This window comes from Petaurus breviceps, unplaced genomic scaffold (genome assembly GCF_028583685.1).
Source record: "Petaurus breviceps papuanus isolate PSGF00001 unplaced genomic scaffold, PetGlider_PUasm1.0 37, whole genome shotgun sequence".
NCBI lineage: Eukaryota > Metazoa > Chordata > Mammalia > Diprotodontia > Petauridae > Petaurus > Petaurus breviceps.
Genome location: NW_027186296.1, coordinates 92,234,541 through 92,260,766, shown reverse-complemented (window position 1 = coordinate 92,260,766; position 26,226 = coordinate 92,234,541). Strand labels below are relative to the sequence as shown.

General features: G+C 37.0%; 1 protein-coding gene and 1 pseudogene across 1 annotated transcript in view; both read right to left on the bottom strand.

The window, feature by feature from the left end:
- Window positions 1-26,226, bottom strand: part of ATRNL1 (attractin like 1) — a 1,293,617-nt gene that overhangs the window by 64,525 nt on the left and 1,202,866 nt on the right. The window lies entirely within an intron of this gene.
- Window positions 17,520-18,580, bottom strand: LOC138168721 (jupiter microtubule associated homolog 2 pseudogene; annotated as a pseudogene).

Below are 26,226 nucleotides of genomic sequence, written 5' to 3'. Positions count from 1 at the left end.
CGACTCATGATGGAAAGGGATATTCACATTCAGAGAAAGAATTACAGAGTCTGAATGCAGACTGAAGCAAACTACGTGCTCTCTCTTTTGTGTTTTGATTTGTTTTGTTTTGTCCCTTCTTTCTCATTGTTTACTCTGTTGGTTATAATCCTTTACAAATTGACTAATGTTTAATGTGAAGGTATTTGTGGAACTTATATTTGATTGCATGCTGCCATGGGGAGAGGGGGGAGAAGAGGAAGGGGGAGAAAATTTGAAACTCAAGGGATTGTGGAGCTGAATGTTGTCAACTAAAAGTAAATAAATCAATTAAAAATAAAAAAAAAGAAGTGCATTTTTGGACTTGGTCAATGTGGGAAATTGTTTTTCTTGGCTTACATGATGGAAGAGTTTTGTATTTCATAACTGAATACATGTTTTTGCATATGCACATATATAAAAAATGTACATGTACACATTTACACACACTCAAAAGCAACTGTCTTACATGTTGGACCTACATATGTCTTTTGACATTTCCTGTATACCAATGCAGTACTCACTCAGGCTATGTAACTGTATATCTCACTCTTACAACTTGAATAGCCAATACTTCCTTTTGTGATCATATATTTTTTCAGTTATAGATCCCTTATGTGATTGTCAGAAAAATGTTGCAGTCTACTTGCACTCTCTATCCAGTTCTCTACTGCTTTTTTCATTAGCTTACATCTTGAATTTTTTAGAGTGTGGTGGTCTGAGAATTAAAACCATACATCACTAAATCATTAAAGTAAAAAAATAGGATTTTGCACTGGGGAGTAGCTTGTGATTGTTCAAAGTGCTACACAATTTATCCTTATTAAATTTCATTTTATTTGATTTGGTTCAGCATTCTATCTTATCAAGATCTTTTTGTATCTTGACTCTAGCATTCAACATATTAGACATCTCTCGCAGCATTGTATCATCTGCAAATTTGATAAGCATATAATTTATTTTTTAAGTTTTTCAAATTTACTTAATATTTTATTTTCCTTTGATACATGTAACACTAATTTTTTACATTTGTTTTTAAAATTTGAGCTCCAAATTCTCTCCCTTCCTCCCTCTCCCTTTCCTCCTCATTGAGAAAGCAAGCAATTTGATATAGGTTATACATGTGTAGTCAATAAGCATATAATTTATACCTGCATTCAAATCATCAATAGAAATGATTAATACCACAGAAACAAGGATAGATCCCTGGGTTATTATGATAAAGAAAGGACCAAGGTGACATCGAACCATTAATGGCTGCTCTTTGTGCTTGATCAATGAACCAGCTATGAATCTACCTTAGTATATGATCATATACTTCATATCTACATAGTCCATAGGGATATAGGATGAGACACATGGTTCAATTCTTGTCCTCCCTCAAAAACTTTAAAATTGTGGAGATCGAGGGGGAGGGGGGGAAAGTCCTATTTATCTGTGTCTCCCATGCATAACATAATTCCTTGACATAGTGAGCACTTAAGGAATGATGAATGAATAAATCAATGACAGTCTGACATCTGCCCTGAAAACTATTTTTCCTTTCTCCAAGTCCTCCAGTATTAACCTGGAACTATTGCTATGTTTTCTGTATTCCCTAAAATTTCTGCTCCATTTAGATTCTTCCCTTAAATTTTGCCTGTCTTCCCTAACCCCAAAAGTGTTCTTATATATTTTTTTCAGGTCTATTCATCAAGTATATTTGTCAAGTTTTCTAAGGATTAAAATAAATCTTTTGATTATTTGGTCAATAATGAAGCAATTTAAATTTTGTGTTAAGCCTTGCACTTGCTTTATAAAGCTAGGACTGTTTTCTTTAATTACCATAACCACCTATTGATATCGGGACCATCCATTGGAATAAGATTTAAGGTACATACATGCAGTTGTAAAAATGACATTGAAGACTTTAATGATTCTATTCTACCAATGGTAGTAAGTGAAGCAGAAAATAAAGGGATAATGTCAAGATGTTGAACCGAGCCTCTTGAAAAGGCAAAAAATAATAATTCACAATCAAGGTATGTTCCAGGTGAGAACAGCAAAAAGCAATAATAATTCACAATCAAGGTATGTTCCAGGTGAGAACAGCAGTTTCCTGCTTCTAACCAGAGTACCAAACACATCATGGAAATAAGATGTAGGCAAAATAAAAGTTGATGGAGTAGAGGAGAAATTTGTTGGTGGGCAGAATAATGAGTTGTTATTAATCTCACTTAATTATTTTCCCTTCTTGCTTTACTTTTCTTTGATAGGAACCAAAACCATCTAGATCTCCATATAAATGTGTTGACCATGTGGACAATGAATAAAATGCTTCTTGAATCCCACCCTCTCAGGACTGTATCATGTAACCAAAGTAACATCGAAAATGAAAGTGTATAAATTCAAACACAAGCACACAGCCTTATAAAGATTCCTATGAAAATATTAATTTGGTGCTGTATTTTTTTGAGACAATGATATTTTTGAATAGGAAGTAGGGAGAAAACATGATAGCAAACATTTGAAAGAAAAGTCCCACTGCATATACACCTCCCTCTTAATGGGTATCTCTTTCAGGATATTATGACCAAGATATAATGGGGGTGGGAACAATGAAACATAGCCTTTTCTTAATATTAGATTTTTCTTTCAAAGTAGTGTTGGGAACTTCTTGTAAAGTCATACTTCAGTGCCTCATAGTGACCTGGAGGTGATCCTGAGTTTTAGAAAGCTGTGTCAAATCAGCATAAGCTCAGAAAGTTTCTACCCATCTGTAAAGGCTTCAAGAATAGACCTTGTGATGTACTTTACATGTCATCTGAAGATAAGGTGCTTAAATCTGAAGAGATTTATCACAATGTTAACTATAGTGTGATAAATTATTATTAATATTATTATTATTAAATCATAATATATAATAGCTTTCAAAGTTTGTAGAGAGGGTGTAATATGTATTAACAGTGGGAGCATTTATACCAATGGATTATTTTTTGAAGATTAAAATATATTAGTACTTATGTTTAACTTTTTATTTTTTATTTTAAATGTTGAGTTCCACATTCTCTCCCTCTTACCCCTGAGAAGGCAAGCAATATGATATCAAGTACACAGATGAAATCATTCAAAGTATATGTCCATATTAGTAATGTTGCAAAAAGAAGGCAAGCAAAAGAAAGTGAGAAAATTTTGTTTCATATTGCAGCCAGTTCATCAGTTCTCTGGAAGTATACATCATTTCTTTTTGTAGTGAGGCATTTGGAATTGTCTTGAATCATTGTTTTGATCAGAGTAGCCAAGTATTTCACAGCTGATTATCATTACAACATTGTTGTTATTGTGCACAGCGATATCTTGGTTCTTTTCACTTTACTTTGCCGTCAGTTTGTATAGGTCTTGCCATGTTTTTTTTTTTTTTCTGAAAACATTCCCCTTGTCACTTCTTACAGCATGAGAGTACTTCATCACAAATATATACCACAACTTACTCAGTCATTTCTAAACGGACTATCATCCCCTTAATTTTCAATCCTTTGCTGCTACATAAGGAGCTGTTGTAAATGTTTGTACACATGAGTCCTTTTCCTTTTTCTTTGATGCTTTTGGGTTATAGACCTGGTCGTGTTATCTCTAGGTCAAAGCATATACACAATTTGATAGTCCTTTGGGCATAGTCCCAAATTGTTCTTCAGAATGGTTAGAACAGTTTATAACTCTAAAAACAGTTTATTAGTGTACCTATTTTCTTACATTCCCTCTAGAACTTGTCATTTCTGATAGACATGAGGCGGTACCTTAGAGTTGTTTTAAATTGCATTTCTCTAATCAATAGTGATTTAGAGAATTTTTATATGGCTCTAGATAGATTTGATTTCTTCTGAAAACTGCCTGTTCATATCATTTGACCATTTATCAATTGAGAAATGGTTCTTATTTTTATAATTTTAACTCAGTTTCCTATATATTTGAGAAAGAGAATTTAGTCAGAAATTTGTCAGAGAAACCTGCTGTAAAATTTCTATGGTACTTTTTAGCAAAATGAAGTCTGCCTGATTTTCTCTTTTATTTATGTTTGCTTTTGCTTTGTCTGAGTTCATGATGGCCACCCTTTTTTTTTTTTTTTTACTTCAATAGATGCAAAATAAATTCTGCTACATCTCTTTATTTTAACTCTGTATCTCTATCTCTAGTCTGTCTCTTGTAAACAACAAACATATTGTTGAATTCTGATTTCTAAACCATTCTGGATCTGCTTCTGTTTGTGGGTGAGCTCATCCCATTTACATTCATAGTTATGATTATTGTGTATTTCCCTTCATCCTATTTTCTTCTGTTTATTCTTCTCTCTTTTTATCCTGTTCCTTTTCAAAAGATTGCTTTGTTTTTGATCACTGTCTCCCTTTGTCTTCCCTCTCATTTATCATTGCTCTATCTCAAGCTTCAGGTTATTTAACATTGCTGTTTTCAGAGCTATTGTTTGCGGTTTAGAAGCTTTTAGTGATTCTGAGGTGGCATTATCTGGTGAGAGCTATGGTCCCTGCTCTCTTGGTCTGCACTCTTTCTTACCCATAAGGGCTCCTGATCCCTTGAGACAGCAACCAATACTGCTCTTCAGGGTCCTCCTCTCTAGTGGGAGGAAGTGATATTTCCCTTCAGGGCTTCTACTCCCTCTCTACCCTTGAACTGTGTCCTAGAAGGAGGTATAAGCAATAGCCAAACAGTTGTTTCTCAGGGCTCCCATTCACTCAATCAAAAATGCTCCTCTCTTTGAACTATGACCTAGAAGTTGGGATAGGCAATGGAGTTGCCAAATAGCATCTGGTCCTGTGGCCAGCATGATATACCCTGCAATCTCTTTCTGACCCGTTGCCAGGTCCCCTTACCATCTCTGGTTGAGAGTTCCTGAAGCTGCTGCTACTTCTGTCACCACCGTTTACTGGCACCACTGATGTTTCCTCCAGGTCAGTTTCTTTCCCCATATCACTGATCTTGCTTTCTGACCTTCTATGTTGTCTTGGGAGAGAAGAATGTCTTACTGGGACCTTTGTTGTCTCTGCTACTCTAGACTTCGATTTGAGGCATTATTTTAAAGTTCTTTGGAGGTGAACATTGGGAGACCTTAGCTGAATGCATCTCTACTCCACTCTCTTGGCTCCTCCCTCACAAGTCCTATGCCATTTATTTTGCATGTATTCTCTATATTTATAGGTATACATATTGCTTCCCCCATTAGAGGATGCTGGGTGGTAGAGTAGATAAAGTGCTGGGCATGGAGTGAGGAAGACCCAAATTCAAAGCCAGTCTCAGACATTTAAAATTGTGTAGCCTTGAGCAAGTTGTTTAACTGCTATTTGCCTCAGTTTTCTCAACTGTAAAATGAATCAAATCACCTACCTTACAGGGTTGTTATATTTGAGATATTAGTTGGGGAAAAAAGTGCTAAGCACAGTGGGAAATATAGAACAGTCTATTGTGATCAGAGGAAAAAAGTGCTAAGCACAGTGACTATGGAAGGTGCCATAAAGATACTTATTCTGGGGGCAGCCAGGTGGCACAGCGAGTAAGAGCACCGGCTCCAGTGTCAGACTGACCTGGAGATCGAATCCCGGGCTCAGACACTCAGCACCACACCCAGAAATAATAATAACTGGCCGTGTAACCTTGAGCAAGTTACTTAACCCCGATTGCTTAAAAAACAAAAAAAAGATACTTATTCTGTTACTTTCCCTTCCCTTGTTAGAATGCAAGTCCTTTGAGAACCTATTTCACCTGTATCTTTATATTGTACCTCCCACATGGTGGGCATTTATTAAATCCTTGTTGATTGACTAATAAAAATATGCAGTAGGAAAAAACAGGAAGAAGAGAAAATATTTAATGGTATCAAAATATTATAAGAGGTAAATGAGAATGAGGACTAAGAAAAGGTCTTGTATTATATAATTTTGGAAAGAGCAACTTTAGTAGAGTAGTAAAGTCATAAACCAGATTAAAATGGATTGAGAAATGTAGACAGCTATTATGGACAACTTTTTCTAGGAATTTGGCCATGGAAGGGAAAAGGGAAATAGTAATGATAGCTTGATGAGTTGTCAGGGTCAAGTGAAGGACTTTTATTTTGTTTTTAAGGATGGGGAGATTACAATCTCCCAGAGGAAACTGGAGAGGATATGCTGAAAGACACAAAGGGTTGGTTGTGGAAGTGGCGCTTTGCAAGCTTGTGTAAAGGTAGAAAAGAATTTGTAAGAACATGGGTAGATGTTTGAGTGGTCGAGTGGGCAAGATCATGGAGGTCATTATGTGTAGCCTCAATTTCTTTCCCTTTTTTTTTTTTTTTTAGAAAAGAAGGTGATTCCATTTGCTGATAAAAAGGTGGGTGGACATGGTGTCAGGGATTGGGTGAGAGAGAAAAGACTTGGAAAAGCTGATGAGGAGGGCAGGATAGAAAGTTAATTAAAGACTCAGTTGGCCCAGTTATATAACTTTCTCCAGAAGTGTTCAGCAGTTAGAGTATAAAGTCAAATAAAGAAGATGACTTAGATTAGAAGAATGATAACTCACAAAGAGTGACAGAACAGAGGGGCAAGAGATTCAAGGATTCAACTATACAGGTTATAGTTGAACTGGTTATGGAGAGAGGCCAAAGTAAGATTAGAGCAGAGAATGAAGGAGAAATATGAGATCCTAGTGAGAATGAGCAGTAAATTTAGGAGGGAAGCAGAGGGAAATATAGAACAGTCTATTGTGATCAGAGAAAAGACTTACAGTTTTAGGTTATGGATGTAGAACAGTTTAGGGGTGATTTTGACATCTAAATAATGACCACTCTTTTCAGTGGCTGAAGGATAGTAGAGATTTAAGTCAGGAGAGATGAAGTAGTTGAGAAAGTTCGATCCTAGGGCATATGAGGAGATATCAACATGAATTCTGAAGTTCCTGAGTTTGTAGCACAAAGTTTGAGGTAGAAAGAAAGACTGGGGTAGGCATAAAAATTGTTGAGACAGACAATAATGTGATCTTGACAGGGAAATACATGTGGATGGAGAGACTCTCAAAGGAGAATTTGCTGAGAGATAGTGGCTGAAGAAGTCTGGGAGTGGCCATAGGAACAAATGGTGGTTGATTCCTCCCAGCTCTGTACCTTGGTAGAATATGAGAGAAGAAATAATAGGCAGGAAGATTTAAGCTTAGGATAGGAAGTGTTTCCTAGAACAGTTTAAAAAAGGGTGTTTAAAAAGGGGCTGCCTCAGGAGATAGCTAGCTCCTAGTCAAATATAAGTGTTCAGGTTCAACAATGTTACTGAACAGATTCTGCCTCAGGCAGAATTTGGAGGAAATGATCTTTACTGCCCCCTTCCAACAGTGAAATTTGATGATTCTGTGACTGGAAGCTTATCTCCCACTATTGATTTCCTTTTATTTATTCTCTGCTTCAGTAGAAGAAGACCTCTGACTATTCCTGGTACTTGCTTTGTGACATCATTCTTTTGCTCAGGCCACTCCCCTACCTTTTCTTGCTCCTCCTTGTTTCATCATTTCTTCCACTTGTTAAGTTTTACACCCTTTTTAGATCCTGGCTCAAATAGAAGCCTTTCCTATTTCCTCCTGAGAGTAATTATAAGCTATGCCCCTCTCTAGTGATTTCATCAGTGTGGAAAACTCCTGGCATGGAAATTTTTTTCCAAAGATTCTGACTGGGCTATAATTTAGTCTTAGAGATTTGCCTGGGGCATTGAAAGGTTAATCTGCTTGCCCATGGTTTTACATTCAGTATGAGTCAGAGGCAGAATTAGAATACTGTATACTTCTTGCTGACTGCAAGGCTGGCCTCTCTCCACCAGGACAAATTTCCATTCTTATTCTGATCATGGCCTTTAAAAGCCATTCTCCCCCAACCATCAAAAATGACCAAACCCTTATTACAAGTTTATTTTGTACCTTTCATGTATCCACAATATTTTACTTTGTGTTATGGTCATTTGTTTTGTTTCTAAATACCCCTGCTGTGTTGTAAGCTCCATGAGGGAAGGAACTCTCTTTTATTAATCTTTGTTTCTTCCTTACTGTCTACTAGAGCATTCTGCACATTGCTTTCACTTAATAAGGGTTTGTTGAGTGAATGAATAAATGAACAAATGAATGAAACATTAAACTTTAACTACCTACTATGGGCCAGGTACGTTGCTAGTAATACAAAAACAAAATGAAACAATCCCTTCTGGCAAGGAATTTACATTCTAAATTAATTTGTCAAGAACATACTATGCAAATAGTTATGGAGATTGACAGCAATAGATCAGTCCTGAATTGGATTCCAAGACAGAAGTGAAGACATTAAAGGTGAAAGGGGAAGGGTGATATGAGTGGATATGGTGGCATTTCATAATACACAGCTAAGTCTAGATGAAGGGTTTAGGTCCCCTTTAGCTTAGAAAGAAAACCTTCAGTAATAAGGATAGGACTTTTCTCTAGTTGAAAAACGGAAGTCATTAAGGCATGAAAGAATTTCAGAAACAGCATATCACAGGTTGGTATGAATAGAGGCTGTGTTCCAGAGATGGCATTAACTAGTCAAAGGAGGTGAGAGTTCAGGGTAAAAAAATGAGGATCCTGATCCTGGCTTTTGGAACCAAATTAAAGTTTAAGCCAAGGAAATGGAGGACAGGATTTGAGTCACCAAGGAGAGAGGACTTTTACTTAGAAGACTGCTTTATATCTTTGAAGCATATTTCAAAGGTTAAAATGCAATTTGAACTCATCATAAGCCAGATGCAAAATGAATGTGTCAATATTTTAAAAGAAAGATTATGAAAGCTTTGGGAGCTCCTCTCACTAAATAATTTAACTCTTAAGCAATTAAGCAAAGGACCAATGAAAGGATAAAAAAATGACTTCACCAAATTATGCCAGATGACTGGGCTTGAAAATTTAGAACTTTCATAAGGTGCAAAAGGGAAGCACTGGACAAGGCAATCATAAATTCAGAAGCTATACTAAAAAGTCGAAAACAGTTTCCCGATTTTGATAGATTTCAGGCAAGATGTGTCAAAAGATAAGTTTGACACTGACAGCAAGTCTCCCTTGAAAATTAAGCTCCTATGTACAGAGATCTTCAGGTAAACCAATTTCTACTTTCACCTCTGCTTCCAAAAGCTTGGTCTCATAGGACTCCATTTCAGCAAAGACCTGTCAAATCCCCCAATTGCTTTTCATTACTGAATTCCTTCTGTATGTCCTGTTATTTGTGTTAAAATAACAAATTCATATCTGATTGATTTTTGAATGAAGGAGCTGCCTCAAGTTGTCCAGTGATTTTTGTTAATACATAAATAAACAGAGTAGTGGGAAAAATTGTTTATTGCTTTTTGCTGTTTCTTTAGTTTAAAAAACACTGAGAAATTCATTATGCTTTCTGATTTTTCTGTTCTAAAATGAAGGCTTCACTTTCCCACTCGTGAACTTCCCTCCCATTAATGTTAATGGAAACTACTCTTGCAAATAGAGAGGAAGAATAGACCCTTTTGTCTTTTTAATTGGCGCTATAAAACAATAAATGAATGCATTCTGTTCTTCTCAATCTAGAAGTTAATTCAGACCATATACTCATCTGCCTTTCCTCCTTCTTTCTTTTTTTTTTTTTGAATGTGGAAGATACTATGAATTTTCTGGTTGGACACAAGCTAGAAATCAAATACATAAAACTGCACCTCAGGACGAAAGGGATAATAGCTAATTTAGTTCTATGAGAAGTTGATGCTACTAAATGTATCTGCAAAGCATTGAGCAGAATACTAAGCAAAAGGACTCAGTCAGGATGAAGCAATCCCAACCACAATTTAATGGAGGACAAGAAAGCAATTAACAGTGTAAAGTCATTGATGCAAAGGATAGAGCTAGAGATTAGAATCTTATTAAAACAAAGGCTGGTACAACTTGATTATAATGAGTTAAGTTGAAAGATCTCCAAAACAATCTCAGTGTGCAGATGTGGAAATGAAAACATAATTTATCCTACTGTTACAGAGTTTGGCTAATAAATACTATTGGATAACTTGGATTTTTCATAAATCAATAACAAAAAAAATGGACAGAAATTTCCTATAGGAGAAAAACAGTTTGTTTTTCTGTTTAAAGTTTTATTGATGCCTCTGCTTACCTCTCTCTCATAATTTCCCTCTTCCTTTCTGATTCAGTTTAAGCACCATATTTTCCATGAAGTCTTTCCTGATCCTAACCCCTCAATTCCTAGTGCCCTCCACCCCAAACTACTGTGTATTTAACTTCTTTGTGTATATTTATTTACATTTATCCACATTATATTTAGGATAATTGTGAACATGCATGCATATGTATGTGCATGTGTTGTACATGTGTGTTATACATATGTATGATATATACATGCATGTATGTTATACACACACATAGCCCTCTTCATGGATGTGAAGAATATGTACACTCCCTACAAGTAGGGATTGTTGCATAGTGCCTGACACATAGTAGGCACTTAAAAACACTTATTAATTTTTACAATGCTTCCCATTTACAATTTGCTCCCCATTTGAACCCTCTTAGTAGCAGAAACAACTTGTTTAGCAGAGAAAACCTACAAAAACAAAAAGACTGTGTTTAATATAGCGTGCACTGAACTCCATACTCACAAGTCCCCACCTCTCTATAGAGAGATGGAAAATATGTTTTATTCTTTATTCTCCACAATCAAGATTATTCGTTATGATTAACCAGTTTGACTGCTTCTTAGTATTGCTTTTTCTTACATTATTGTGTATGTGTTTTTAAAAGTCTTCTCATGATTTCCTGAATTCCTCATACATTGTTTCTCATGCTTCAAGTGTATCCCATTATATCCACATGCCAAACTTTGTTTGAGTATTTCCCAAATCAGTAGCAATTTACTTTATCATCTAGAACTTAATGTTGCCCAATGAAATGCAGGGAAATACATCTATCAGTAGAACTTGTCCTGAAAAATTATAGTGTGTGATATTTGAATAAACTCTAACTACCATTAGGAATCTGGATAATCTATAAAAGGAGGCCTGAGGTTGTAGAGGTACACACTTACTTTGAAAATACTTTTTACTATTCTGTCTTCTTTCAGGAACACTAAACCTGTATTATGAGATAGATACCATACCTTTTTCGATAGTTTGAGGATGAATTGAAATGCAATATTAAGACAATTTCCCTTCAATACTTTAACATTAATTTCCATTTTACATTTAATACTTTAACATTAATATCAAGCAGAGAAGAGTTAGAAAAGACTAAGAAAGGAGTCATATCAAATTATAAAAGAGAAATATTTAGATTTGTGGCCCATTCAAATCAGTATTAAATTAGGCCCTGAAAATAATTCTGACAATTTTTTTTTGTTTAGTCAGCCTAAACTATTCAATCAAAATGGAATGAATGGATTCCTATTTAATTTGAAAAATTTCATATCATTGGCAAATCATTTAGTAACAGTTCATATGCTGAAAAATATTCACTCTTATTCCAAATGGAACTGTTCTATGTTTCCATGTTAAATGAAAAGTTTAAATAAAAACTGAATGAAGCAAGACAGAAGTTTTCTAAAAAAAAAATACCACCCTCAAACAAAAAGCCTCAAGTTATAGGACTGAAATATCAACTAATGAACTCACATAAGAATTATTTAGGATAATAGAGGAAATACAATCTATATTTATATTTTAAAATTGTAAATCTATATGACTTCAAGTGTTTTGTGGATATTACTTATTCACTGAAAATAGATTACATGATATGAAATGTTTACCTTAGTAAGAATAATTTTGATATTCTTCCTACTATGTTAAATTTCCTGACTTTTACCTTCATTTTAAGGAAACTGTTACCTTTAACACCAATAGAGAACTCATCATTTATTAGGCATATTTGCAGATTGAGAGCTGAAAGGTAATTGAGAGATTATCTAATGCAGGGGTTCTTAATGTTTTTTGTGTCATGGACCCCTTTGGTGACAGTCTGGTGGAACCTAAGTATCCCTTTTTCAGAAGTGAATTTAAAAAAATACATAGAAACACAAAGGAAATCAATTATGGTAAAATAAAATTATCAAAATATTTTAAGCAGTTAAGTTCACAGATTCCAGGTTAGGAAACTTTGAAATAGTTCTACAGCCTCATTTTACTGATGAGGAAGCTTAGGCCTAGAAAGATTGAGTGACTTGTCCAAGGTCACACAGGTCATAAGCAGCAGGTCTAGATCTTTAGCCCAGATCCTAGGCCTTGGAATCTGGCCCCTCTGTACCATGTTGTCACCAATAAACAGAGCAGTGCCCTCAGTCCTAGAGATCCAGAGAAATCAGGAATTAATAACTGTGACTTAATATATTGTGTTATATACCCATTGTCCCCCACTTTTGCAAAGAAGATAAGGAAAGAGATGCTTAGTTGTTGTTCAATCTTTTTTTAGTCATGTCTTTATGACCCCATTTGGGGTTTTCTTGGAAAAAATACTAGAGTGATTTGCCATTTCCTTCTCTAGTTCATTTTACAGATGAGGAAATTTAGGCAAACAGGGTAAGTGACTTGTCCAGGGTCACACCACTAAGGAATATCTGAGGCAAGATCTGAACTCAGGAAGATGAATCTTCCTGACTTTGAACCCAGTGTTCAATCCACTGCACCACCTAGCTGTACCCTCTAATAGAATTATGCTACAATTATCTCTAAGGTCCCTGAGTTCTGCATGGAGTAAAACTTCAAATATCAGCCTGACACATTCAAACTTTACCAAAGTTAACTCCCTACTCTTTCTGTACAGTACCAGGAATCTGGCTTTCACTAAGTTTCAGTGATATCTACACATATTTGGGCCCTTCATACAAATAATTATGGCCATGTCAAGAAAATAGAGGTCATCAGTCACAAAGGTCAAAGAGACAAAAAGGGTCCGTGGCCTTGACAGATATTAGGGTTGGCAAAACTATACTAACTGTTAAGATCTGGGCTGGAAAAAATGGAGCTTATGGTAAGTTTTTACAGAAGTCTTTTTATTCTTCTGGGAGCCATGTCTTTATATTAATACTGCAACATGAACACAAAGCTTGTCAAACATGCCACCAAGTAAATGACATGGAGGCAGTTGGGATAGAGGTACAAAATATCTCTAAGTCATATAAGTGTATCTCTGAGTGAACTGGCTGGCACTGGCTGGACAATACAGGCAGCCACTTTGGGCTTTGTTCCTGATCCTTTAATTTGATCATGTAATTCTCTAATCATATGTGCTAAAGATATGGATGTAAAACTGTTCTTATTTAACAAAAATTCTTTGTAGGAAATGATAGAGTATTAACTGTATAACAGCAATTTAAAATAAGAAGCTTTCGGTGAAATAAGCATTTTAATTATGCGGCACACTTTGGCGCACTTGCAGCAAACGCTGGTTGTGATCATTACGCTGAGTCGCATGCACACAGTTCTCTGAGTTTTATTTAAGAAAACAAATGAACTAGAACCATAACACATAGCTTATGAGTGAAACCACAGGAACAATGGAGAGATTTGGAAGCATCTAATTGACCTAGAGGTATCATAATTAACTACCAAGGGATGAACTAAAAGCTCGAGTCAAATAAGACATGTGTTTCTATACAGGTCTCATGTGTTATTTCAAATTACCAGAAGTGAAAGCCACTATATCTGCCTTTGTTCTGGCAAAATAAGATTGAGAATTGTGATGTATTTTTTAAAAATAATTTTTTTCTCTATCAAGGGGGAGAAATGGTGTCATGCAACAGAACAGGCACTGGTTTGGGCTTGGGCTCAAATGCTACTTTTGATGCAAACTTTGTGACTTTGGACAAGTCCCTCAACTTCTCTGGGCCTCAGTTTCCTCATCTCTAAAATGAGAGAGTTGCTCTAAGAAGACCTCTTAGGTTTCTTCTTGCTCTAAATCCTGTATTATCTGCAGAAATAACACCTGACTATGCATAATGATATTTTTTTTTCTTTTGAGGCTTCTGCAAACACTAATTATCCTACATGCTTTGGGAGGATGCTAATTTGGCAATCCTTTGAAATATTATTGATTCCTTTCCCTACGTGAGGTTGCTAAGTTAAAATGATAGGAACATTGGAGGGGAAATCACCCTAGATCACAGAGATCAGGGCAGAGAGAAGACAGGAAAATTGGTCATGTTTTGATGTGCATGCTAGGTTTTGGGAGAACAGGATAAGGATAAGTGGAATTTAATGGCCTTGCATTTTCAGGGCTCTTAGCTCTGAAGACAAAAGCAGAAATGGGTCCAGTGCTGAACAAAAGGGGTAGTGTCTAAAGAGACTGATGTTGTTGCATAGGGCACTCATAAACCAACTCAGATAAAAAAAGAAGATAGAAGTGGCAGTTTCATAGCTTTGTGTGTACCTTTGTCATCATCGACTAACAATAGAATCTTTTGCTTCTGTGACTTTCTTTGCTATCAAATCATTGGTCTGAAAATGTCATAGCTGAGTTGATACTCTAAATGGATCCCGGCCCCAGCAAAAGCTATTTTGAAATTCCCCTAGAGCCAAAGAAAAGCCTTGGCTGTCCCTGAATCATGAAGTTAAAGTTCCCTTAACCTGTGGTTTTCTGGGAGTAAGAAGGTTGGTGGAAATACCATGCTTAGTTTCTTTGTGGGAATCAGAATTAAGAGAAGGGATGGTGTGTAGTCATTGCCACACAAATACTATCACTATTGACAAGCATTTATCAGGCCCTTATTATGTGCTGAACACTGCTAGGTGCTAGGGATACAAGAAAGACAAAAACAGCATCCCCCCTCAAGGAGCTCACCTACTAATTCTCTGCTGTTTTCAAAAATCTGTTTTTTTAAGATATCAACTTCTGATTTATGATAAAGATAGTGGAGGGAAAGGAAAATAATTTGTATATCCCAATATTTTAATTTTATTTCATCAAAACTCTTATGCCTCCATAAAAATCCTTTTTCTGAAGTTTGGTATTGGGTGAATCAGGGCTTCATTTTTCTTCCATCTTTCCAAATTAATTCTTTCCCTTCTGTTTTCAGAACTGAGAATTCTGGCTATAGCTAAGTCTTTTCAGTCTGAATCCCAATCCATTGTAGACTCTCCATTTTGCACATCTTATTTCTTATAGAGAGTACTATGGGGTAGCAATAATTTACAGATATCTCCTCTTGTAAGAAAGAAAAATGTAAGACTTTTGCTACCACAAGGTTTTTTTGCCCCTAAATTTTTAATGCACTTTAGAAGAGAGCGAGAATAGGATGCTAAAAGTCTTTTGGATCTCCCAAATACAGGCAGTTGCGACAAATGCCAGACATAGGCACCTCCTTTACATACAAATGAGCACAGACACATTAGCTCTTCTTGCTGCTAGCCAATCTCACTCTCATGGGCTACTTTCATTATCTACCTTTCCGGAGCTCCTCTATGCCCAGTTTCAGGGTCGACAGCAGCAAGATACATCAGGAGACAAGGAAAAGAAAAGTAGAAGGGGAGGGACAATATTATCCAACTGCTGCTATTTAGAACAACACTTCTATCCATCTTCCCCATAGGATATTCCACCCCTGTCACTCAACACTCCATTCTGCTGGAATTTTTGTTCTAGGAATCACCATTAGTGTCCTAAAGCTTCAGAATGCAAGTGGAAAAGGGGAATTATCTTTGCCAGGGATGTGGCTGATGAGGTACCTTTTAGGCACCATAAGCTAGCACCCAAAACATGTTTTCCCATAGACACACTATTATAAAAGGTGATCAGGTTTCATAGTTCAGCTACATTCTGGGTTAAGTAGACATTGGTGATCCGGCCTAAGAATTTAATCACCACTTTTACAACATTGTTTCTACATTAAAATGATTTCCTAGTTTCAAGCAACTGGCTTCCAAAATCTTAGAACAGAGCCCATTAGTTAAATTGGGCATCATCTATACTTTATAAGCTCATAGGAAATAGCAAGCTTATCTTGGCTATGAAGCAATCTCCAAAATCAAGGAATCCTCAAGAGGTATAAAATCTTTGGCTAACAAATCCCATATGCCAGTTCCCCTTAATTTGCCAAGTAAGAAGTGTTTAACAGCAATTTACTATGGGCTTAAATATTAAGGAAAATGGGTGCATATTAATACAAGATGTCAGTTTGCTAAATATTCTAAGTAGAACATCATTTCCAGAATTTGGGGCTCATTGTGTAGATATCCATCATGAACCCCACCACTATGAAATCTCATCTGCTCTCCTTGCATGGTAATAGCAGATGTTCCAAAATGCAAGAGGTATGGAATTGTGAAATACAATGTTATTTAGTCTGACTGAGGAACATTTCCCTAAATGAAATGAAGGGACATGTTTCTATAGTTAAATGTGATTAGAATAGCTTCAAGAAAATTGTAGTCCATTATCTCCACTTGAAAAACTCATATTTTATCCACTGATATTATGCTACCAATCTAGTTAATTTCCAGATCTAATGTTTCCAGTTTCACTGGGAAGAAGATTGCAAAGATTCCCCGAAATGACTAATCACTCATATGAGGGAATTTGGAGGCGATGCTCACTCTCTAGTGTACCTATTTAATTAAGGTGCCATAAAGGGTTCAAAGTCATCAGCAGTTGTGAAGTTGGTACCCGAACAGCATTAAAAATGGCTCCTTAAATATTGTCCAAAATGTTTATTTTGAAGAATTACAGGTTCTCAGTAATTTGCTTTCCTCCCCATCAACTGATTATAGTAACAAAAAAGACTTAGAAAAAGATGAATAACCAAAATATCAGAAAGAAATTGGATAGGTTAATAAGGCATTTAAAAAAGACTAGAAGGCCTCATTTATCCCCTTTGGAAAAGAACTGTGGTTTGTGAAAGTAGTATGTTCACAATACTAGTGAACTTCAATGGTAGTTAAAGGCATGTAAGGTTTAAGAGAATGGCAGGGAGAAAGTATTCACTTTAAAAATCAGTTAATAAGAGATCCAACTTACTCTCTTATGTAAGGCAGGTCTTTTGATCTAACATCAGACCAAGGGCTCCTAGAAGACAGAAGTTACAGATGCCCATGGAAGATCTGGGTGCAAAAATCTTCCATTAAGAATAGATCTACAAACAAGGCAAAAGGAAAGCTGGCTTGACTGATAAGCATCTGCTGAGAGTGAATCAAATCCAATACAGCTTAGCGAGTTTTCCCCTGACTTTTGTGGGGAAAAGGTCTAAAATTCTCATAGGATGTCTGCAGAACAATGCATCATAGAGGGAAACTTAAAAGGACACAAGTAGATTTAACATCCATTTTCTCAGATATTACTAGTGTTCCTGTAAAAGGTAAAGGTCCTGTATCATCACTCTAGGATTTAAGGACTCTGTGAGCTTCTGAAACACAAATTGTATCTTTTTTACTAGACGTGGGTGGGAAGCATTCCATAGGCAACTGTTCAGCACATGGGTTTTTAGTCCCCTAGTGACACGGTCAATGGCTACTGCTAAAGGACCATCGCCAGATGTACATTTGTCCACCAAAACACAGATGTTACTAGTACCTATTTTGATCCTACTCTTTTCCCATTTTCTTTCTCTCCATCAAAGATGCTTTCATATTTAGAACTAATTCTTGGATACAAACCTGGGGAATTCCTTATCGCTCCCACAACATTTGTTTTCTCTATTCCCTGAAAGGTTCTGTGTCCTCTGGTCCTATGTAGCCCTAGCTGTTTCTAGAAGACAAGTTTCAGCAGCATGAAAATCTTCACATAAATCATCAGCCCCTCCCCTTCCTGTCCTACCCCAACTTGTACTAATTAATTAGAAACAACAAATTTGACTCCCTAACAGGACAGTTTCTAGTCTGAAGATGCAGGTATTAGTTTCCTTTAGTAGAAAGAAGTGCTGGATTTGCCAACTGGTGGGTTGAGGACTTTGTGGTTCCAGCAAGGCCTGGGGCCCAAGCTGGGCTAGTTGTTGTCAACCTAGAGTTTAGACTCAGTTTTCTTAGCTTGCTCCTCCTTTCCTTTGTCACATTTCTCCATCATGTCCTTCTCTTGAAGATTGTGTATTTGCTGCAGCTCTGAGCTGCAAATTTTTCTTCTCACTTTCACATAAGATGATATGATCCTTGGGCTGGTTTGGGTGTGCCAAGGGCTCAGTAATGGTGACTGGAGACCCAAAGATGTCACTGTTTTTCCCACCAGGGGATTCAAATGCTATCGAGCCAGGACCGGAGTGGGTTCTTCAAAGAAACCACTTCCTTTGCCTCTTGGAGGATTTGCCCTTGTGGTACCGTGTATTCTGAGGTTCCAAAGTTATTAGATGTCATTCTATGTTGTCTTTTGAAGGAATAACTTCTTCTGGAGTTCCAGAGATATTCCTTGAGTCTCCTCTAGGGGGTTTCCTTATGCTGGAGCTTGACTTGCTGCCCATTCTTCTGCTCCTAGAACAGGTGGGGAGCAGCCGTGGAGTGGTTGGGGGAGTAGCAGTGGTAATGGTTGTGGCAGCAGCCGTGGTAGTGGTAGTGGCAGTTGTAGTGTCAGGGGGCAGCCACAGTGGTGCTCCTCTCACCCTACAGACCAGCATTGTTCCTACCATAACTATTTTAAAGTGAGGCGATAAATCCCTCTGTGCTACCCCAATACTTCCATTTACAGGTTACCCAGTACAAGCTTGACTCTTCCACTGAGTTAATCTAGAAGAAGAAGAATCCATGCCACAAGCAACCAGGGGAGAGATGCCTGAAACATGTGACTCCCCTTACTGTACTGTTATTTATGCAGGGCAGGGCCTATTGCAGAGGAGAGAGCTCAGCTCTTAGATTCCCCCTGATGTAATGCAGCAACTTCCTAGGGTTTTTTTTGTTGTTGTTGTTTTTAAGAAACAGTACAACAAACTGGCTATTCTCTGTTCAAAGCATTAAAATAAGAGTGGAAGAAATGAAGCATACAGTTAGTTATTAAAGAGAGGGTTCAAACCTTCAGCATGTCTCTTTTTTTTTGTAAATATCTAGTAAGGGAACTATAAAGAAAGGGAAAGAAAGCCTCGCTCTTCCCCTTCTCACTTATATTTCAGGCTCATAGCTGTAACAACATTTACTAGTATGCAACATAGCCAACCTCAGAGCACATCTTTCCATAGGAAATTCTACTTTATGGGAAACTTTTAGATATGCATTTATTGTTCTTCCTGGTGATACTGCTAAATCCAAAAGGGTGGAAAGGATGTTTCCAAGATGTAGAAATGATGTGGAGGAGTTAAACATTTTGTTCAATAATGCCAATTATTGAGAAGCTGTAAATCCCTTCCTTTGGTTAAATATTCTTGTAAACAGTGGTATTAAATTGCACTTCTCTAACAATGGCAGTAACAACCAACAAGGATTTCTCTGACCAGCAGGCTCCACAGATATTCTATTCTTTTCTTAATCCATTGGAAACTACCTTTTTTTTACTTTCTTGAAATTTAAAAAATATCCTTCCTGCAGAACTGGGGTGGTGGTCGGTGCCTGCAGTGTATGGGGAGGCCTAGGGTGTAGGTATGAGGTGGGAAGGAAGAGAAGCCTTTTGTGTTCTGATTCCATAGTGGACTTGGACAAGTCCCATTGAAAATTCCTGAAGCTGCTTGTCAGGGCTTGAGTCTTCCCTTATCTCAATAGTACATTCTAGCTGACTATAAGCCTTAGTTCACAAATAATGTATTATTGTCAGTGTTGCTTTTTCATAACTTACATCTGCCATTCAGTTGGGGGAGACGTTGCCATCTGCACCACAGATTTGAGATGAACTAATGGGCTGAATTCATATTATCCCACTTAAACTGGGAAGCATTCAGAAAACCAAACTCATCTGATTCACTTCTCTGCAGGGGTAGCCAAGTAGTCCTCAGAGATTACCTGAATTTAAACAACACTGAATTATCAGTGTTTCTGAGAGGTGGGAAAGAGACTTCTCACTAGTTTTAGACTTCCCAAATCGATTGAGCTCCAGTCAAAGCACCTTATTTCCAAAACAATAGAAAATTAAAACCATTCTTTCCTGTCTGTTATCCATAAGCCCCTTACCTGACCTCAGGAGATTGCAGTACTTTGTAATCAGGAACTCAGTAATCCTCTAATACTTTTGTGAGACAGATACTGCAGGCACCAGACATCTATTAAATGGAGACTTGAAGAATGAAGATCATGGTGACTTGGTTGAAGGACACAGGAGAAACTAATGGAAGAGCCCCAAGAAACAGTTCGGAATCTCAATTCTTTCTGCATATGATGTAACACATACAGCCCATATCAATCATCTTTATCCCAATGAGCAATCCAGAGTAATAATATCATTTTTCATTGGCTAAGTAATGTACTTTAAAGTCAAAAAAGGAAAACAAGTCTGTCCACAGGCCTGTCAGTTGGACGGTGTTCACAAGCTTGTTGTTGAAAAAAGGTAATTAGTTTTGGCCTTCACATTTCCACTGCATGACTGGCACACCTTCCTGAGCTTCTTCTGCTCCTGAGCTTCTATATCTGCTTTCTCTCACAATAAATATTCTGCCCACTCCATCTCTCACCCTGGCAACTTAGGTGTGGAACAGAAATGCTGGCTACTATCATGCAGATTGTAACCTTTCCTTAGAAAATGGAAATTACCTGTTTCAAAGGAAACCAGAATAAGATATGTCTTTAGCTTTGCCTTGGGAAGAAAGAATGCCACACTGCTCTACCTTGAAATTCTCTGTGAAGCTGTGTGCAGGAGATGTGTCTTGGTTTGCAATTTTAAAAGAAAACAAGATTTTTTTTTAATGTTTCATGTGGCAGCAGCCCCCAGAGAAGTTTCACAGCCAAAGTGGGTGTTGCTGATATAAACCATATTGACCTATGACATCATCATAGCTTTAGTACTGAAACTGAGTATTCAGTTCCGCAGAAAAACTCCCCTACTCCTCCAAGTCTCCTTTGGCCCTGTAGCAAACAGACCATCAAGTGAACTTGTAAACCAAAGGTGTCAGACGATAAAAGATGCTATTAAACTGATAAAAGATCTTTGCATACAAGCATGCATCATTATGGAGTTACATTTCTTTGTACTTAGAATTTATTGGTTCCATATTGAACATCAACAATGTTCTTCATGAACTTTCAAACATATTACAGCATAAACTATAAAATAAAATAAAATTCCAAGTGTAAATTTCTTCTCTCTCTTCCTGAAGCAGATATATATCTCCCTTTTGAAAAATGAGGTCAAATCCCAAGGAACAGCATTTTAAAACATCTAACCCAGAGGGAAAAAGTCTTAGTTTCTACACAGTAAGTTTTCGGCTGAAGGTCATAGAGGTCTTTTAAATGGTACAATTATCAAGATGGTAAGCATAGAAACTATGAAATTAGGTGATTAATAAGAGTATCAGTGAAAGGATGGTAGTAGCAAGTGCTCAGTCAAAAGCCTTTGTGTTCAATAAACAACTTTGCAAATTAATTGTGTTGGAGCTGGTGAAGAAATGAGTCTTTCATCTTCTCATTCTGTATTTAATAGGTTCCTCATCTTAACATAAGACCTGCTGCCAGCTCACCTGTTAGTTGTGATATAAGCTGGACACTAGAAAGCTCCAGAGCAGAGACAAGTGCTGACATGAGGGGGGTAGTAAAATGGCTAACTACGGCTTCTCCAGGTCAGTGTAGCTCAGTGAGTTATGGGCCTCACCAGTTATAGACCACTACATGCAGGATTCAGAACTGTAGTCTTACAAACACTGATGATTTCTGGTGTTGGTGAAATAAATGCAAAGGCACATTCTGTCTCTGACTGTCAAATATCCCAGTAGGGGCAAAAAAAATGTATATATCATCTCAAATAGCCTCTTTCCCCCCCTCAACACATCATTTGTAAAGAGACTGTCTGTTCTCAAGTTGACCTTAAGCTTAACCTCTGCCTAGGTAATTTCTAGGAATTGGGTCCTGTGGTCTTCTCAAACTATTACAATTCCACTTCCTCTATTTTCTCAAGGGAAGATTATAGGGATTAAATGGATTTATCTTGATGAGTATTAGGCAAATGGGTTAATTTTATCTCTATGTGCCTATTGGTAATGATGGCAAATGCTTAAGGGACAAATTAAAAAGCTGATAATATTCTGGCTTTGGACAAAGGAAAACCCAAGTTCTAAACCTGCCTTGGACCTTTTCTAGCTATTTGACTCTGGGCAAGGAAGTTCTCTCTGCCTCAGTGTTTTCATCTGTCAAATAATAGCACCTATGTTACAGGAAGATTATGAGGATCAAATGAGAAAACGTATGGAACTTTCTTTGGAGATCTTAAAGCATTATATAAATGTTAGCTATGATTATTACATTTGTCATGATCATTGTTAGGTAATGAAACAGTGAAAGAGTCAGGAGACCTGAGTTCAAATTTGGTCTCAGATGCTTATAGCTCTGTTACCCTGGGCAAGTCACTTAACCTATGTCTGCCCCAGTTTCAATTGTAAAATCAACATGATATTAGCATTTACTTCCCAGTGCTGTTATGGGGAACAAATGAAATATTTCTAATATACTTAGTCCAGTGCCTGACACGTAAAAGACACTTAACAAACGCTGGTTTTCTTTCCTTCCTTATGTTTATGCTTACTTCTTTTTCTCTTCAGTTGGTTTCAATTAGTAAATAGTTGTTGAAAATTCCTGTAAGGTATTGTGCTATAAAAGGTATATATAAAAAGTAAGGCCTCCTCTGTAAAAATGAATAAGACTTTGTTCCTGTTATCTGTGAGATTACAATCTAAGTAATGCTTAAGATAATATATGATGGGGGTGGCTAGGTGGAGCAGTGAATAGAGCACAGGCCCTGGAGTCAGGAGGACCTGAGATCAAATCCAGCCTCAGACACTTAACACTTACTAGCTGTGTGACTTTGGGCAAATCACTTAACCCCAATTACCCTCCAAAAAGAAAAGCAAAAAAAAGAGAGATAATTTATGATGTAATTAAGCCTTAAGCATCCTAGTGCCCTATTAACAGGTCAATAGTGAAAGGACCTATGTTTTTGTTTGTGTGAGAATTCCTTTCACTTAATTTAGATTACAATCTATCCATAATTTATATAATTCCTGAGTTGCCTGAGTCCTGGAGTGGTTAAGTGACTTGCCCCTGGCCACACAGTAAGTGCCAGAGGCAGGTTTTGAACCCTGACTTTTTGATGGGAGCCTAGCATATCATTACACACTATATCATATCATGACATTACTCTATTATTAGCCTGACATAAAATAAAGTTTTATCATATAGGAAATACATTTTTGTGAAAGGCTTAGGTATCATATAATATAAACCTCGTGTCCAGATATCGGATTTGTTCTCATAGGATTGAATGACATTGGTGAATATTTTTAGGTAGTATTTTGAAGGAAACCATTTTAAAGACTGAATTATACCATTATTTTTAGCCAGTGTTGCCAGACAGAGTCACCTTGGTTAGGGAGCCATGTCTCTGACAGGAACAATTTATTTAAACAATTTTTAGGTTCAGGCAGTTGTATACCAGGTTTGGGCACTGCAGAACTTCTGATATCAATCTTTGTGAATATCTGAGACTAAGCAACAACAAACACCAATGAGTTACAAAAGGAATAGCCTCTATGCTCAAGGATGACCATCACAGTTACCATGGGAAAAAAGTCATATTTACTAAAGTTGCAGTCTTGATAAAGAAAATACACACACACACACACACACACACACACAAACACAGCATGTAGTTCAAATAATTGTTGAACAAAAATGGGTGTTTTTATTGCAAAAAAAGCCAGACAGTTGGACTTTAGGAGAACTAAGAATAATAGACACTTTTACAAAGAGGTGAAGAGGTGAACTTTATATTGACTGAGCAGATAAAATTTGAAATATATATATATATGTATGTGTATGTGTGTATGTATATATATATATACACACATATGCAATATTATATTATACACACTTTGATGACATAAGAAATATTAAAAACATATTTAGTGACAATGTGAGAATGAAAGAACTTAAGTGGTCCATAATGAAGAGGAGGGATGGCAGGGATTTTTGTATTGATTTTCTATATGATAAAAAAAAATTGCTGGCTTAGCTCATTAGCTTACTGCTAATAGGGTCATGATTTTAATCCCAATATAAGTGATATGCTTCTTTCTTCTGGGTCTGACTGGTCATCTGGTTAATGTGTCCTACTGAGTCTGAGCTGAGGCATGAAAATAAAGACAGCTCAATTCACACCTGCTGGAAAATCACTCAAAAACAAACAATATTCCACTGATAGTAAGTCGGAATCATGATTTTCATACTTACATAGGGTCACAAGTTCCAGGGCTAGAGAGATCTCTCATTTAACCAAATCCTTTTTCTGATAAAAAAAAAAATCTAAGGCTCAGAGAGGTTAGTAATTTTCTAAGGACATACAGTTTATATGTAGCAAAGTTGGAATTGAAATTTAGGTCCTCTGACTTCAAGATTATCAGGGACAGAAGATTTTTACTAGCACTATCAAGTGATGAACAATTCTCCTTTAAACTATGGGGTCTAAATTGAAAAGTGGCACTTTTAATTTGTTTATTTTTTTGGATGGGACACAAATTCTCTATAAGTGTTCTTTCTACTTACACAGTCATTGTTCATTGCTTAATTACATGGTTAATGCTATGGAATACAATAGTGAATGCATGAAGATGTAATTATAGGATAAGTACTTGGTAATTTCAATTCTCTAAAGTGAAGAATGAATGTTAATTACCTTTGAGTATATTACTGTAAGTGCAATTATCAGGTAATCTTGGAGAATGCGTATTATTTGGATCTGAATTTCTTAAGGAAAGCCCCCCCGTAGCTGGGAGGGTGGGGGTGGGGGATGATGTAGGATGCTGTATAGCCTTTTGTTCACTGACAGAAACAAAGACTAATCAGAGAAGCCAATTCAGCTGTCACCTACCAGCACCCCTCAGATAACCTGACCTCATATTTAATTTTTCCCCTTTAAAAGCTCAATTCTCAGTAACCCACACTAGCTGGAAAATGTGGGAAAGGTGCAAATGGAATGCATATTGAGTTCCTTCTTTTTCTCTGAATCTGTAGAATGCTTGAAGAAGCCAAGCCCATCAAATATAACCTCTCATCAGCAGTTTTTGCATTTAAATATGAAATCATAATGAAGTGTCCAGGTGGCAAAATTTTTTGCTCTAGCAGCTGCAGCACTGACTGAAAAATTCAAAAGCAGAAGCCCAACAGATTAACGGTTCCCCATAATATTATCTCTGTAACATGCAATTTGTTCTCAGTGATAATTAGATATTTAGAGAGAGACATAATTAGAGAGAACCAGCTTAATGCTTTTATTTTTTGTTTGCTGAGAATCTGCTGCCAGGCCAGAAGATCTAGTCAGGGAGGAATGTGATTCTGCTATCTGAATTAGCAGCCAGTGAGCCATGTAGAGACCTGGTTTGGAAAGCACCCTCACCGAGGCAGACCTTTTATAGGGTTAGTTGATCTCTTATAGTCTTCTCCCACCTTATCCTTCCCTACCCAATTGGGGCAGGGTTCCTTTCATAAATATGGGTTACCAATACAAACACAGCTCCAGCTTTAATACGAAATAAACACAAATAGATGTTCTCATTCTGTTTGCAAAAATGGAGAAAACATGCATGGAAACATAAAGTCCAGATGGCACCAGCCCTCTCCTTTTGCCTCTGATTCCTTCGATGCACTGGTGCCTTTCTCTGACTTGCCTTTTTCCCCTCTGTTAGAGTATGGTCTGCCACCCACCAGGCCTCTCAGAGCACATAGTTTTTCTCCATTAGGATTTTATTTTCTGTGTCAATCATCAGCTTCTTGCCTACAAACACAGCATAGACCAAGCATGCCTGGAAAATGACATTCTCCACATTCACATTATACCACAGGCTGAAGAGGGTGATTATCCAAAGACTCGTTTCTCTGCTGAATTGGGCTTGTTTTTTCATCCAGGAGCAGAGATTGTAACCCCAACTAGAATGATTAAGTTTATTCCACAGTATTCTGCTCTTGGCAATTCGTGGCTCTTTCTATTCAGAAATTCCTGTCTACCTATATAAACGAAATCACTAAACAACCCAGCCAAGATTTGGAGATAGCAAACACAGGAATGTGTATAGGCTGACAAATGCAAGGGAAAGCTATTTGTTCCTGTGTGTGGTGGGGACTCTCTAGGTTTACTTAAATAGAA